The 14,401-nt window shown below is 48.2% G+C and overlaps 1 pseudogene; it reads right to left on the bottom strand.

Moving 5' to 3' along the window:
• Nucleotides 1-1,591: 1,591 nt before the first annotated feature.
• Nucleotides 1,592-14,401, bottom strand: part of LOC142570691 (uncharacterized) — a 61,655-nt pseudogene continuing 48,845 nt past the window's right edge.

The raw sequence follows: 14,401 nt of genomic DNA, 5'->3' as shown, positions 1-14,401 counted from the left end.
TTATGTGTATCTGAAGTGAACATTGCACTGTATGTACAATTCTATGAATCGGAATGTTCATTCTAAAAGCTGCTATGTGCAGTGCTTCACGTGGCTTAGAGGTCTAGGTCTATCAGTTCTGCGCTTACACAATATAATTGTTTTTCTTCGTTAAAGCCTCTAGGCAAAATATTTTTAGACTTAACTGACTTTTCGCACACTGGTAATTCTGAGCACACAGAATTATCTACAGTGTTCTGCTCTTAGGGAAGGACGCGCTGAAACACCCGACATACGCTTTCTGTCACAATACGGCTGAACAGAGCTTGTAACGACGACTAATTTATATGTTATTTCAAGCGCTCATACAAATGAGCATGCAGCTTTTGTCGATGCGAGGCGTTGGGAATAGATGCGTTGTAGTGCTGAATTGTTATGAGGAAACGTATTAACGCCGACAACACAGGCCTTTATTCATAATTGAAACCTATCATCGTTTATTGTAGTGCTTCTTTAGTGCGCAGGCAAAGTTTTGACGTTGACGAAAATTACAACTCCCAGCACTGACATGTCAAAATAATAATAATAAATAAAGCACGTCCTAGGGCATTTGCTCCCTTCGCGCCACGATCGTTCATATCATTCCGCTCGTATCCAGCTTCGCAACAAGTTGAAATCGCTGTCATTGTAACCGTGTAACCGATTAGCTTGCAGTTGTTTTGAGTTATTTCCCGCTAATAGCTGAGTTACGAATACCGCTGTGGTGACAGCTGTAGTGCCTCTGACGGGCACGTTGTCGCCATCGGACAAAGGTAATTCTGATGCCAGACTGCTGACTTCGATAGATGCTTGAGGCTCGGAGCTCATGGCTGGCGACGTCCAGCCAGAATCACCTGGCGTCTCTGTCGAGATGGGGGCCTCCGTGCACAATTTCTGTGGCATCGAAGACTCAGTGGTGAGAGACGCCGACACTGCGGCTTGCGCGGAAGGAACCTCGAGCAAAGTCTTAGACTCGAGCGATACAGACTTGTTGCTCGCACCTGTCTCCGTTGTAGCAGTCGCTTCAATAAGGTCCCACGAAGCTGCTGCGCGTCCGACCCACGTGGTGTCGCTTGGGTTCTCTGTCCCGGAGGCAGCCTCGCCCAATATGTGTTTGTCGACTTCTGTTCCATTCGTGGGCGACGCCGTTGCTCTGCTCCTCAAATGAGGCAACGCGGCGCCGGGTACACTGGGTCCGAGGTCTGTGGTTTCAGGGAGAGGCGAGTAAGTCTTGTCCAGATGTCTCGGCACTGTCTTTGGATACGTCATGGTGGTGGCTGTGGCCCTCGTTCGCTGCCTTTTGGTAATCGAGAAAAAAGGTGGTCGCTTCAACGTCACGCCTTTGTTGGTCTTCCTTCGATCTAAGTGCAGTTCAAGGCCGAAGACCTCGAGCATGCGCGCCTGTTCTTGCAGGCGCAGGTAAGGTTCCTTCCTGGCATTGTCCATCTCTCCGCTGCGTGCGCTCTGACTTGGCGCGGCCACGTTGAGCACCGTAGCAGCGAGAGCGCAGAGGAAAGCGAAGCCGAAAACAGCGAGTGCTACAGCCCAGTATCTTGCCATCTTGTTATCGGGTCTACACGAAGCCACAGTTGTTACCCGCCAGGACGTCATTTCGGCAACCGTCGGGAGCGACAGCCGGCTGGCCGAGCTGCCTATGATGATGTTGCTGTGGCGGCTGGTATGGGTGCTGTGTTTTGAGAGACAGACAAAAATAACAAAGAAGAGAAATGTTAACGTTACTGAGAAAAAAAATCACCGTGACTAACCTTATGAACCTTTTATGCACGCCACCACTCCGGCAAAAGGCGCCGGTAGTCGTAGTCGATGGTGGCCTAAACAAGCATGGCTTGGTGACCACATAGCTTCATAATTTAGCATTTGATTTTGCGACGACCCGGTGTTATTCTAGGGATGAAGGGGCTGGGTGTTAATGAGATATTATATGAGAGGATAAGCGTATATTGACGTATGGCCAGCGTGAACAGGCACGTATACACGAAAAAAACCCACAATGTAGCTGCCCTTGCCAAGTACCTCGCGTTCTCTCGAGCAAATATGGTAGAGGAGAGCACGCAGCGACGTGATCGGTGCGATGGAGGTGTTTGCAGCGTAAATTCGTGCTTATTTTATATGTACATCCGCCATGCTTACTTAGTGGCGATGGTGTTGAGCTGCTAATCACGAGGTCGCGGGATTGAATCCCGGCCATGGCGGCCGCATTTCAATGAGGGAGAAACGCGAGAACAGCCGTGTACTTAGATTTAGGCGTAGGTTAAAGAACCCCAGGTAGTACAAATTGCAGAGTCCCCTGCTACCGCGGGCCTCGTAGTCGGATCGTGGTTTTGGCACCTAAAACCTCATAACTTATTCTTTTTAAAATTTTATACGTGCGTCGACAATCATTTACGTTGTTTTCCGTGCCATTATATATCTCTACGCACGAAGATGTCATATATTGGAAATGCAGAAAATGTTTGAACATGTACGGTGACAATGCTGTTCTTCGAGAAATTACGGAATGCTCCGGCCTCTTATGAAAATGAATTTATGACAGAAAGGAGACGTGTTCCCTGCAACCAGATAATATTGTCGGTACAATTGTCTCTGAGGGAGAATGAATTCGCATTTGTTTTTTCAATATACGACCGTTTCACTGTTGCTTTTATGTCACTATTATTGCAGCCATGACAGCGATAAATTCGAAAACAAACAGCGATATCGCTGGACTCTAATTTGTACACGGCTGACGCCGACATTGAATTCACTTATCTAGTCAGTGAGAGTCGCTCAACAGGCACAATTATGTGATAAAGTGAACGTGTCGGCTAACTGGCTAAACATCTCGAATTATGAAACAGCGGGAAAGACGAGGGCGCATTAGATGCCCATAACAACCACAATGCTACGTGTGGTTATGTGCCTCTTATGCGTTCTGGTCTTTCGCGCTATTCCCTAATTCATAACTGTGTAAACTAAGCTCGCTGTGTGCTCTTACGCCCCTTGATTCTGAGAGCACAGAGCTGCGTTTAGCTCTGCATGAGCACTTATACTACTCAGTAACAGGAATAAATACTACCAGAAAGGACTTCGTGGCCTCGTTTATGTCCTAATTCTCGTAGTTGCCCGATCTCATGCCTGGAACGTCACGTCATTCAAGTCGTGCGACGTGAGTCTTCAATGATCGAACCTTAAATACAGGGTTGTAGAGCAAGGAAGGTTAGGCACTTGTCGCGTCCATTGTTTACTCGATGACCCACCAAAACATGACGATGAGAGAGCGTTTGGTTGTGGTAACGGTTCGCAGACGTAGACGGAAATAAATTTGCGGAAGATTAACTAACTTTAGCATTTTGCAAGGCACATTAGGCGGCACCCACTTGTATCTACACCCTGCCCATTCGCTATCTGCCAAGTCTTAACACGACGCTTTTCCACTGCTTGCTCTACCAAGGCAAGGCTCCTAGCGAATTTGTCAATATTGTATTTCGATATTTTACTAGACCCACATCAATATAGCTACCTATGTGTAGACCTGTTCTACTCTCAATCATCTTCAACAATTGAACACTCCGCCATTCAACAATTATTCGCCCAATCATGCGAGTTCATTGAATATTCAACCTACCTACATCAAAGAACGATAGTATCCACGCAAACAATGCGTGGGTGAGCTCCTGAAGGGATCATCCAGCGGCAGGCATACAAAATTCCCAGAGTTAAGGTATGTTTTATTATTGCACATCTAAAACAAACCATACCGGTGATTCATACGTCAAATAATCGCTAAAAGTATTAAAACAAGTTGCATTTTTGTCTTGGAAAATAAAATATGCCGTCACAGTGCATAGTTCCATAAAATTGGGCTGACATACTATGACGTCATACATGCCTCGGTGCCGCCTTTGCATAGTAGATGGGGGCTGGAATACACGAAAGTTGTACAGTAAGTGCAAGACGCCAATTTATCCACTGAATGTTGAAATCTGATAACAAAGATGGATGCGACGTACGGGAAGCTAACGCGAAACACATCTGATGTCACGCGCCACTATTTGTGCGGGAATTTTACGAGTGCTTAAGCCGCCTATTACTTTCTCACCAAATTATGCTCCTGCTTTGGTCAGCCGAGTACGTTAAAAAAACGTTTGGACCCGTTGGGGCTTATGTTGTCCCCAAACAATAACCACTATCTTGCGCGTCTTTCGTTTACGATATTGCACGATTATCCCGGTTAACCAATGGCGTGCACGTTATCAGTGCGACTTATCCTTCTTGACGGGTAATTATCGAGCGCAGAGCTTTCAAGAAGTGCAAGACAGATACCAATTATTGTTTGGGGACAAAATATAGGCCCTAAAGGGTGGAAGCTTTTTTTAGAGTCATCTTTACTGACAGAACCATTCTATATAACTCGGCTTTTTTCTACGCCTGGAATTGCCGGCATACCCTTTAAAAGCTCCCAGCGTAAAACACTCTGGGCTATCGTCACAGACGATCTTACCGTGAGGGAAGTGATCGTGGAGCTTGCGTCTCTGATAAGGACCGTGACATGTGTACCGGGAGACGATTAATACTGCTCCATGGTTGCCCCGGAATCGACACCTCCGGGGATGAAACCGAGAAAGACGTCGCTGAGGACCCCATCTCCGTTACCATCTCGGACCTCGAGTAGGACGGAGGTGGTGAGTACGGGGGCGGTGATTGGTATACCACTGTGCTGCTCGGCCTTTCTTGCATGATCGCGGACACGAATTGACGGATACTGTAGTGGTCTGGTGTCAGAGTGCCGCTTGGAAAGCAAGGAACAAATATGTATAAAGGTCCACCGGCTCTTCACGTAGGCTGGGAGCTCGTGGGTGTCGATGATCACGATGATGATGATGATGGAGCTCTGTCATGGCTCGCTCCCACTAAGGGGGAATAGGCCATGAATCGGGCGGCAGGAGATGGATGGATGGGCGGAAAGACTTTATTGAGGGTCCTGAGATACGCGATTATCATGCAGCGAGCCGCTGCCACATTGGGACGGGCAGGCCGAGCATTCTTAATTGAAAACTTCGGGGTCGATGATGGCGTCGACATCAAGTACTGTGGCACATACCCACTGCGGAGTATCGGCCACACATGGGGTGGCGTTTGAAGGTTCTCTAAACGAGATCTATGAAAAATTTTATTGGTGACACAAAGGTCAAGACACACATTAACAGTAGAAGGTTGGCCGAAAGTCGAGTGACTAAGTACAAATGTTAAACTTTTTGTCGCATCTTGAAGACAACATGATGGTGGATTATGATAATGCCTATCCTTTATACCCCTTAAGTGGGATTGTTTAATAATCGGGAGGCGAAGGCGCAACGCATTGTCGGAATCAATTGTCGATGTAGATGTAGATCCTAGGCGGTAGAATAGACTATGCTGAAAAATGACAGCACAAAAAAAAAAAAAAGAGAAGGATAGCGTGGTTCACGAGCCAAGCGCGGCTCGTGTTGGAAGGTTAACACCTTTCAACTCTTTCTTGAAGGTTACTATTTTGGGATTTGGCTGAACGATCACATAAATGTATTTAAAAACAAAATGATAAAACACAATATATTTAACGAAGTACTTGGTTGGCGATTAAGAATAGGGGACACTTACAGTAGCCCTTGACTATGAGGAATCCACCGACTTACGGCAATAATCTCCCAGCTCTTCATGCTCTTGTCGAATGTGCTGCAATAGAAACAGAGAGGATAAATTATTGCCCCTCTATATTTCGCGAAAACACACCTCACCATCCCGCATTTTTCTTAGCAATGAAACGCTTTCGAATCTGAAAATAGTTATTAGCTAAACCAGACACCCTGAAAATCATTTGGCCAGGTCATCATTTAGCACGTGATTAACACCCTCCGTATTCAATGGCTTGCTTGAAGCTCTAGCGCCACTGTTTTGCTGCATCATGTTTTTAACAAAACCTAATTGCCATAGCCCACACCACTGACATGTCAGTGAAATTATTTGACTACCTATATGTTTTACGTCGTTAACAGCGACAGTTTCTAGTCCTTATTACAGCCGCATTAGGAATGCATCTTACATACGATCCGCAATTCATCAATAACAATACCATTTTTAATGACGCTCTTTGGCCATACCTGTCCTTTGTGCCATAAAGCACCGCACATTATCAAAACAAAATTATAGTCTTGATAAAGTATGAAGTCAGGATAAATACTGCATTTAGTTTGGAGACAAAGAAAAAAATGCAAAAGAAATCGCAGCGAAGAGGAATTGTAAATTATTAAATGCTTAATTCGGTCAGGGGTTAAACTGTCTCCAAAGAATACAATTCTTCGCTGTTTTATTTTTAGATCATTTTATTCGTTCAATCATTCTTATCGTTCTTTTTACAAGAGCAGACTCTTCAATTCAGGAGCGTTCTGTTCATGGCTAGAGAAGAAACATACGTGCTAAAAAACTTTTCAATTCTATGCACTATAATACCTGAACGTGATCGATCTGTAGCTTTACCTTTTAAGGGAAGCTGAAAGATTTTCCAGAAAAAATGAGTGAACATGTGCACATAATGGTTTTCAACCCTCCAAATTCGAATATCGTATCGAAATTGAGCGAAAGAAAGCGCAAATATATTTTATTTCGACGAAAAGTGCAGCAGCGGGCACGCCCAGCTCGCGCGTCTCGTTTCCACCTGTGATTGGTCGGGCGCCTCGTGACGTCAACTCTAGTGACCGACCGCTGCCGCTACACATGAAGCGCGGTGCCAGGTAGTTTGGTGCTGTAATGGAAAATTAAGAGGTAATGGAAAATTTAGAGAGACTGCGTTTTTCTGAGGAGTTCGGCGTTACTCCCTACATGTACGAGCCGATTGCGAAGAGCCGGCCTCTCGAAGAAGCAAACGATGCTGGTGCGAGCAGTGCTTTCGACGCGAACGAAAGCGAAGTCTTGGGATCTCCTCGTGTTGGAAATGCTCTTTGGTGAGTATGTTTTTTGCAAAGCGATGTAGTGATCTCGCCGATCTTTCGCCGATCTAGTGAGCTCGTTTCCGGTCAAACAACTGTGTGTTCCTGCATGCCTCCTCGTGAAACGTAAGCGGGGATGCGATCGTCGGCATTTGTGCGCTGTCCAAAGCTGTCGGCAATCTGCAAAGACGGTTTAAACGCGTGAAAAGCTTCCCGGTTCATGCAGTACGTGTAGTGACCTTCATCTGTGCGCCATCCGCACACTACTCGTAACCGAAGTCGTAAAGGCGGCGAATTCCGTCGGCTACGTGAGACGGTCGGTTTCTCGCTGTGCGCGAGAGAAGGGGGGAGCGTAGCGTCCTGGCGTGCGCCGGCTTACCAGCACATACAAACTCTACATTTGCACTGCGTTATGGTAGCTACATGCAGGCTGTTTTACAATACACGTGCAAATATAAAATTCGCGGCGCTTTGCGACGAAACCTGCGTCAAGGGCGGGAGATAAACATGCACTTTCCGTTCAGCGTGCTAACACGAAGGACCTCGCAGTAAATCAAAATCCAGGTTTGGGCGAGTTCCTGTATTCATAAGGCCTTCCAACACCAGTTATCATCAGTCAGTCCGCACTCGTGCCGTCTTTGTTTTCGTTGCTCCGATCTTTTTGCGCTGCGTTTAGAAAGCCTGCTAGTGGCAAGTAGTCCTCTCTCATTCTGTGGCCATATACAGCAACTGCGCAGGCCGAATTGCAGGGCTGGCCGTATACTACCGCTCTACATACACGCAGACGCACCAACAAAGGAATGCAGGGTTGATCGAAGCAGATTACGATGGCACGCACGCAGAAACAAGCACGGTCAGGTCAGGTCTCCGCTCGCATCGTCAGCGTCAGCAGCAGCGCGCGGCATTCGACAGGGGGCGGAGCTACAGCGCAATTTTAACCGACGATTACGTCGCTCCTAATTGAAAAAAAAACCCAATAATTTACCTGCATGGTTTATAAGGTTCCCGCATCTGTATATGAGCGTCTTATTGAATTCAACAGACTCTTCAGCTTCCCTTTAATGCGAAAGCATTATAAGCCCCATTGCGCGAAAATGCGGTGGCAGCGGCGTGACCAAGCGATGGTACCAAAAAATTGCCGACAGCCCAAAGAGGAAAAAAAACAAAAGAAGTAAACACATCGAAAATACTCTGATTTATGTCAGATTTGTCAGATAGGCTCCTGTAAACATAGTCAATTAATGACTCTGAAAAGAAAATTTGGCACATTTCGGTCTGGGTAGCAGTCCAACCCGGCCTTCGGGGTTCGAGACGAGCACGCTTCCCCGACGCCACAGCGGCGCCACGGTTCTGGCTGACGACTGTAGGTGGGCCTAATGTGCGCATCTTTAAGCACTTGACGGCACAGCCGATGGGGAGGCGGTGGCGCCACGTCATAAGTGTATAAAATGAGCGCGCCGTCTCTGAATCGAAAACATGAGTCGAAAACCTATCGCTAAAGGTTCTATAATGCTTTGGCACTACCACAGGTTCGCAGTCCTAAGTGTTTCCGCCAAATTGTTCTTTCATTTTTTGCCGCGAATAAATATACGGGAGCTAAAAGGAATCAGCCACGTTTCTTTCTGAACCAAGCTAAATGATCGCCGAAGCTGGGGCTAATAAGGGTGTCAGAAACAGCGGAAGCAATCACAAAGCGGTGTGCAAGCATGGGAGCTCGGTGGCTGGCGATGACCGCGTACTGCGCTGCTGTGACGATTCCGCAATTCCGTGCTTGTTTCGAAAGTCTTGCAGGCTGTCTGCCTGACGCTTCTTCCATTGCTGCAACCTTATTCATTCGAGCAGGAGCACAATTACGCCGCTCCCAAAGATACACTAGCAGCAAAATAAAATGCCCCTGCTTACTGCAATGTTGGTGTATGTTTGTCTTGTTGAGCTCCGCCACCACATGGCTGCTCGTGTAGGCCTTTCAAGTTTGCGCCTCCGCTCATGCGCTGAAACGTCCAGTCCGCTTGTGTTTAGCGGAATGCCGAAGACGCTAAAATTGTCTATTTTTTTTTTTCACCCTGATGCCGGAAGTGCGTGGGGTGTCTATGCATAAACCTGAACGAATAAATTATGGGGTTTTACAAGCCAGAACAACGACTTCATTATGAGGCGCGCCGTGGTGGGGGAGTGCAGACTGATTTTGTGTAGCAAGGGATCTTTCACGTGACTCCGAACGCACGGGACACGGGCGTTCTTGCCCGTGCGGCCGCCGCGGCCGGGATTTCATCTGGTGAGTCGTGACGTCGCGCAACGCTATAACCGTATAACCGCTCAGCCACCGCGGCGCGGAGAAGCGCCTGAAGGAGGCGCCACGCAACGTGGCGGCATCTCTCGAGGCGACGGAAAACCCGCACCGCGACGGCCGGGCCGCGGGCGTTCAGCGCCAAGAGATGCCAACGAAGCGTGTGGTGCCCTGTATGTGCATTTTGAAAGTCATATTTTGGAAATGGAAATAAAACTTCACCGTACTATAAGCTACAGCTTCAGTCTCATTGTGAACAACCATTAGAAAGAAATCGGAAGCAATATTTTTTGTAACATTTTTGGCGAGTAACTAGCGTATATAATGGGGCCCTGTAGAAAAGGTAGGGGGCCCCAGACCGTTTAACTGGGTCCTCAAGTACTGTCGTTACGCTCCTCAAGGGTCATCATTATACATAACCATCGTCTTACATTGCGTATTTATAAAGGAAAGGTGTCGCGACTTCAGACGGGACGAGTGGCAACTAGCAAGTCAGGTTTATTACCATGAAACATATGTCAGCACATGCGCGCAGCGTGTCTTGACGTACTGATGAAAGAAATGAAATACATAGGAGAAAGCATCGTAAATGACTTTGGAAAGGAGCAAAAAATCAGCTATCACAGGTTAATCAAAGACCGGGTTTCTTTATCTAGGAGAGCCACCGAAGGCTCACTTACACACGTGTCTAGCCCAAGTCTGCGCATATGTGCTGCTTCCATAATTTTTCGCTCAAATCTAGTCTCTCCCCGTCCAGTAATGATGGCTTGATTGAATTTGGGGTAGCAAGCTTTACATTTCCTAGTGTGTCGGGGGAGATTCGCGCCCTTCAAGGGAGCGGAAATGCGGCCGCAGTCTATCATTAATGCATTGGCCATTTTGGCCAACGTAAACACTGCCGCATAGCAGTGGAAACTGGCACACCACATTGGTGGCACAGGGCACGTACTGGTACTCGTGCTTAGTAGTACAGGCGTCCTTGCGCGTACCATCCGCCACACGCCTACATAGTTTGGATAACTTGCAGGGGGCTGAGAACACAAGTCGAATGTGTTTCATGGCAATAAACCTCAGTTGATAGTTACCGCTCGTGCTGTCCACTCCTTCCTCACGTCCCGCCTGAAGTCGCGGTTCTTTTCCTATTTAAACATGTAGCACCAACTGGCCCAAAGTTCCCCCCTCTCGTACATTGTAAAAATTGAAAGTCGTTTTGTGTAATGGGACAATAAGTTGATGTGAAACTGTGCGTTTCCGTGAGTATGTGGTTATCTGTCAGACTGTGGCACATACTCACTGCAAAGTATCGACCACAAATCGGGTGGCATGACGACTGCTCAATTTCAAGCATCTATACACCAGATATATGAAAAATGTTATTGGTGACACAAAGGTCCAGACACACACTAACAGTTGAAGGTTAGCCGAAAATCGAGTGACTAAGTACAAATGGGAAGCCTTTTGTTGCACCTTGAAGACAATATGATGGTGGATGATGATGATGCCCATCCTTCACACCCCTTAAGTAGGATCGGGATCATACCCCATAGTGGAACTGAGTATAAAGATGTAAACTTGTACGCTTCTTTCAAAACGTGCCATGTATACTTTGTATATGTTTTGCCCTGGTGGAAATGCGCCGTGATTGTGACTGAGTGTCCGTATCGTCTCTTGTTGGAATAAAGTTTTTCTAAACAGCAGACTTCTGACGTCCCTGCGTGTTTCACGACCGTGACGTCTACCTCTCACTCCATGACACCTGCATTGCCGTGAACTCCTTCGAACGCCCAGGTCTTCGATGTTCTTGTCCCTGTGGGGAATGGTCCCCAGACCATCGTCGACGCGACGGCCTCAATAGTTGGCCTCTCTGAGGTCAACCGCGTTCAGCACATGGTAGGATTCAACTTCCAATCCACCATCAAGAGCATGGCTTCCATAGCTCTAATCATTGAAGCTGGCTGCCTTGTCATCGGTGGTGAGCGTTGTCATGTCGTTCCCGTCGGCCGGCAGGTCCCCAACGTAACCTGCCTCTTCTTGCTGTCCTTCGTTCCGAACGAAGTCCTCGTCCAGGCAGGGGAACGCCAGAGGGGGCCAGACGGAGCAGACGTGCCTCACATCGGCTCCACCGAAACCCGATTTACGCCCGTTCCAATGACCGTAGGACAACAGCCAAGATATCGACTGGAACATACTCGACGAGATCTACACCCGGACATCATTTTCAAACCGGTAGGCGAATTTTTTACCTCAATATCGAAGTTTGAAGATCCGAAGCGGGCGCAGCTGCGTCGGGTAACAAACGCGGCAAGAACGCTCACAGAAACGCACGGCGTTCGCTACGCCTAGGCGTGGTCTGTGAGACCGCTGCCGCCTCAACGATAGAGAAAATGTCTGAGAAGGCCTCTCAAGAGCCAACGACGGCTACCGGCACAACACCGGCACCAACGTGCTCCACCTCAGGGCACTCACTGAACGATTATAACGAACAATCTTCATCCACCGAGATGGAACACCAGTTCGACAAGGACCTCACCGAAACCGACCCGACAAAGGCCGACCGCACTGGCAGTAGTTGGCACATTGTTGCATCACACAGAGCTAAGAAACAACGTAAGAAGAACGAAAAAGTCAAGGAAGCCCAATCTTCGAAACAACGCGGCTCACCAAGTCAGGCGAACTTCGCGAGAGGGGAACGCGACGACCAACCATATGGTGTAGCTGACAACCAAGGAAATCGCTTCCACCATCCAAAGCGCAAACCTCTGCCAGCACTACCAAAGGATTATGTAAAAGTCATCATGCGTCCCACGAAGGGATTAACAATCAAAGACATACTAATACCAACCTTGGCGAGTGCCATTCTCCAGGCAAGCCAACCAATCCAAGACCATCTCAATCGAACTCAAGATGGACCCGTGAAGCGAGAGAGAATCACAGGCGTAGATTTCATCCTCCACATTCGCCCCGGATCGAGCATTATAATTCTATCGGTGAGCAGCACGGAAGTGGCCAACGTACTCCGCCGTATCACGCAACTCGATCTGAATGGACGCGTGCGCCAATTCAACGCATACGTAGCTGACCCCGGCAACTGCTATCGAGGTGTGGTTCACGACATTCCAGCGGACACACCCATGGAACATTTAATAGCCAACATGCGAGTACGGACACACGGAGTTCAAATCGAACGAGCTCGGATGCTAGGCAAGTCATCCACGGCGCTCATCACGTTCACCGGTGGCTCCCTTCCCAAATGTATTTATTACATGGGAGGAAAGATGCGACTCCATCCATACAAGCCCACTGTTCAAATATGCACGGAATGTTTCCAAGCGGGACACCGACCGGATGTGTGCCCCCACCCGATCAACATCTGCAAAAAATGCGGCCTGAAGGATACCCCCGCCCTTGGACACGAGTGTGCGATCAAATGCGCGTGTGCGGGGCGGCAGGTCACGAGACTGGCAGCAACCAATGTCCACAGAAACTAAAGAACATTTGTTCCAAGAATACCAATCGTCAGTCCCGCTCAGGAGAGCGAGTGGGCCAGAAGAAACCGCAATGGTTAAGCTCAGAGGATGAGGAAGAGAGCCATCGCCACAAATCCACATCTCCTAACGTCCAGCGAAGTAGGAGCCCATCCAGGGAGCCGTCCAGGGCCGCACAAGCGCCAGTGCTTCCGCAGCACCAGCAGTCACAAAAGCCTCAGGTGAGCTGGGCGACGGTTGTATCTCCCAATGCTCCGCAACACACACCAAACACACAGCGAGATCCCAGTTATGAAAGACTTAAACAGGAAAGCGCGCAGCTACGCGCACAACTTCGAGACGAGGAACGCAAACGACAGCGATCCGACGAGAAAATTAAGGAGCTAGAGGAACACCTCACACGAAAAATACAGCAGCTAGAATCAGATCGTAGACAATCGGCCACAGAACCAACACAATTCACCTCAAATACGAACACTCGCACATGTAGTGAACCAAGATCACCAACACCAACACCGCAAACGCCAAATACCGAAGCGCCACCCGCAATGGCCCAAATCCTACTATTATTGGCAGAGACCTCTAGATCACTAACGCACGAGATCATAACCCTCGTGAATCAGAAACTCCTCAATTTCCAATCACAAATGCTGGTAGAATTCGAGAAGCACAAACAAGTGACGGAGCAGCTAAAGACCGCAGCCGAAGCCACGACTAAGAAACGCGCCATAGCAGTCGGCGCCGGATCGGCCAAGACCAAGACGCCCTACCGCATAATTGATACGGACGGCTCGGACACCGCGATGTCAAATGCATAAATAACGAGTGGGAACCATTGCTACTACACTTAAAGAGAAAACAAAACCAAACAACCCAGAACAATTAGAGATCTGGCAATGGAACTGCCGATCCTTCGCTAGAAAGGCGGCAGCCCTCCAGCAGTTTATTAAAAGCTCTCAGGTAGCTCCGGACATAATATGCCTTCAGGAGGTTGGGCCCAAACCGGCCCGACTACAGGGCTATTATGTTCTGAGCGACCCCCAAAATCCTAAAGTTGCAACGCTGGTGAGCAAGACAATCACGGCACAAATGATATTCCTGCCCCAACGTACCGGGGTAACGAATTCCGTAACGATCAGCGTGCTACCGTGAAAAAGATGCAAAGCACGCAGCATCATAACAAACATTTACAGCCCTCCCAAAAGCAAAGGTCTGGACCTACCCCAAATTTTATCGGACACTAAGACCATAGCAGGCACCAAAGACCGAATTGTGATATTGGGCGATTTCAACGCGCCACATACAATGTGGGGCTACGCGTCCACATCCCCTAAAGGAGCCCTACTTGAACAATCGGTTGAGAACCTCGGCATGCAGACAGCAAACCACATAGGCACGCCCAAACGCACAGGTAACAGCGTGAGCTGGGACACAACACCCGATCGCGCGTACACGCTAAACATCAAAGACGCACAGTGGGCATCGCTAAACGAAAACTTGGGCAGTGATCATGATGTGATTCGTATTTCACTCTCGACCCTCAAATTACGTAGAACGATTTGCACAACGAAATTAACCGACTGGTCAAAGTACAGGGAGCTCCAATGGAACCTCGACGCAGCAAAGACTCCCGACAACATACAAGAATG

Source organism: Dermacentor variabilis, chromosome 2 (assembly GCF_050947875.1).
Source record: "Dermacentor variabilis isolate Ectoservices chromosome 2, ASM5094787v1, whole genome shotgun sequence".
Classification (NCBI taxonomy): Eukaryota; Metazoa; Arthropoda; class Arachnida; order Ixodida; family Ixodidae; genus Dermacentor; species Dermacentor variabilis.
This window is presented reverse-complemented; position numbering and strand designations above follow the sequence as displayed.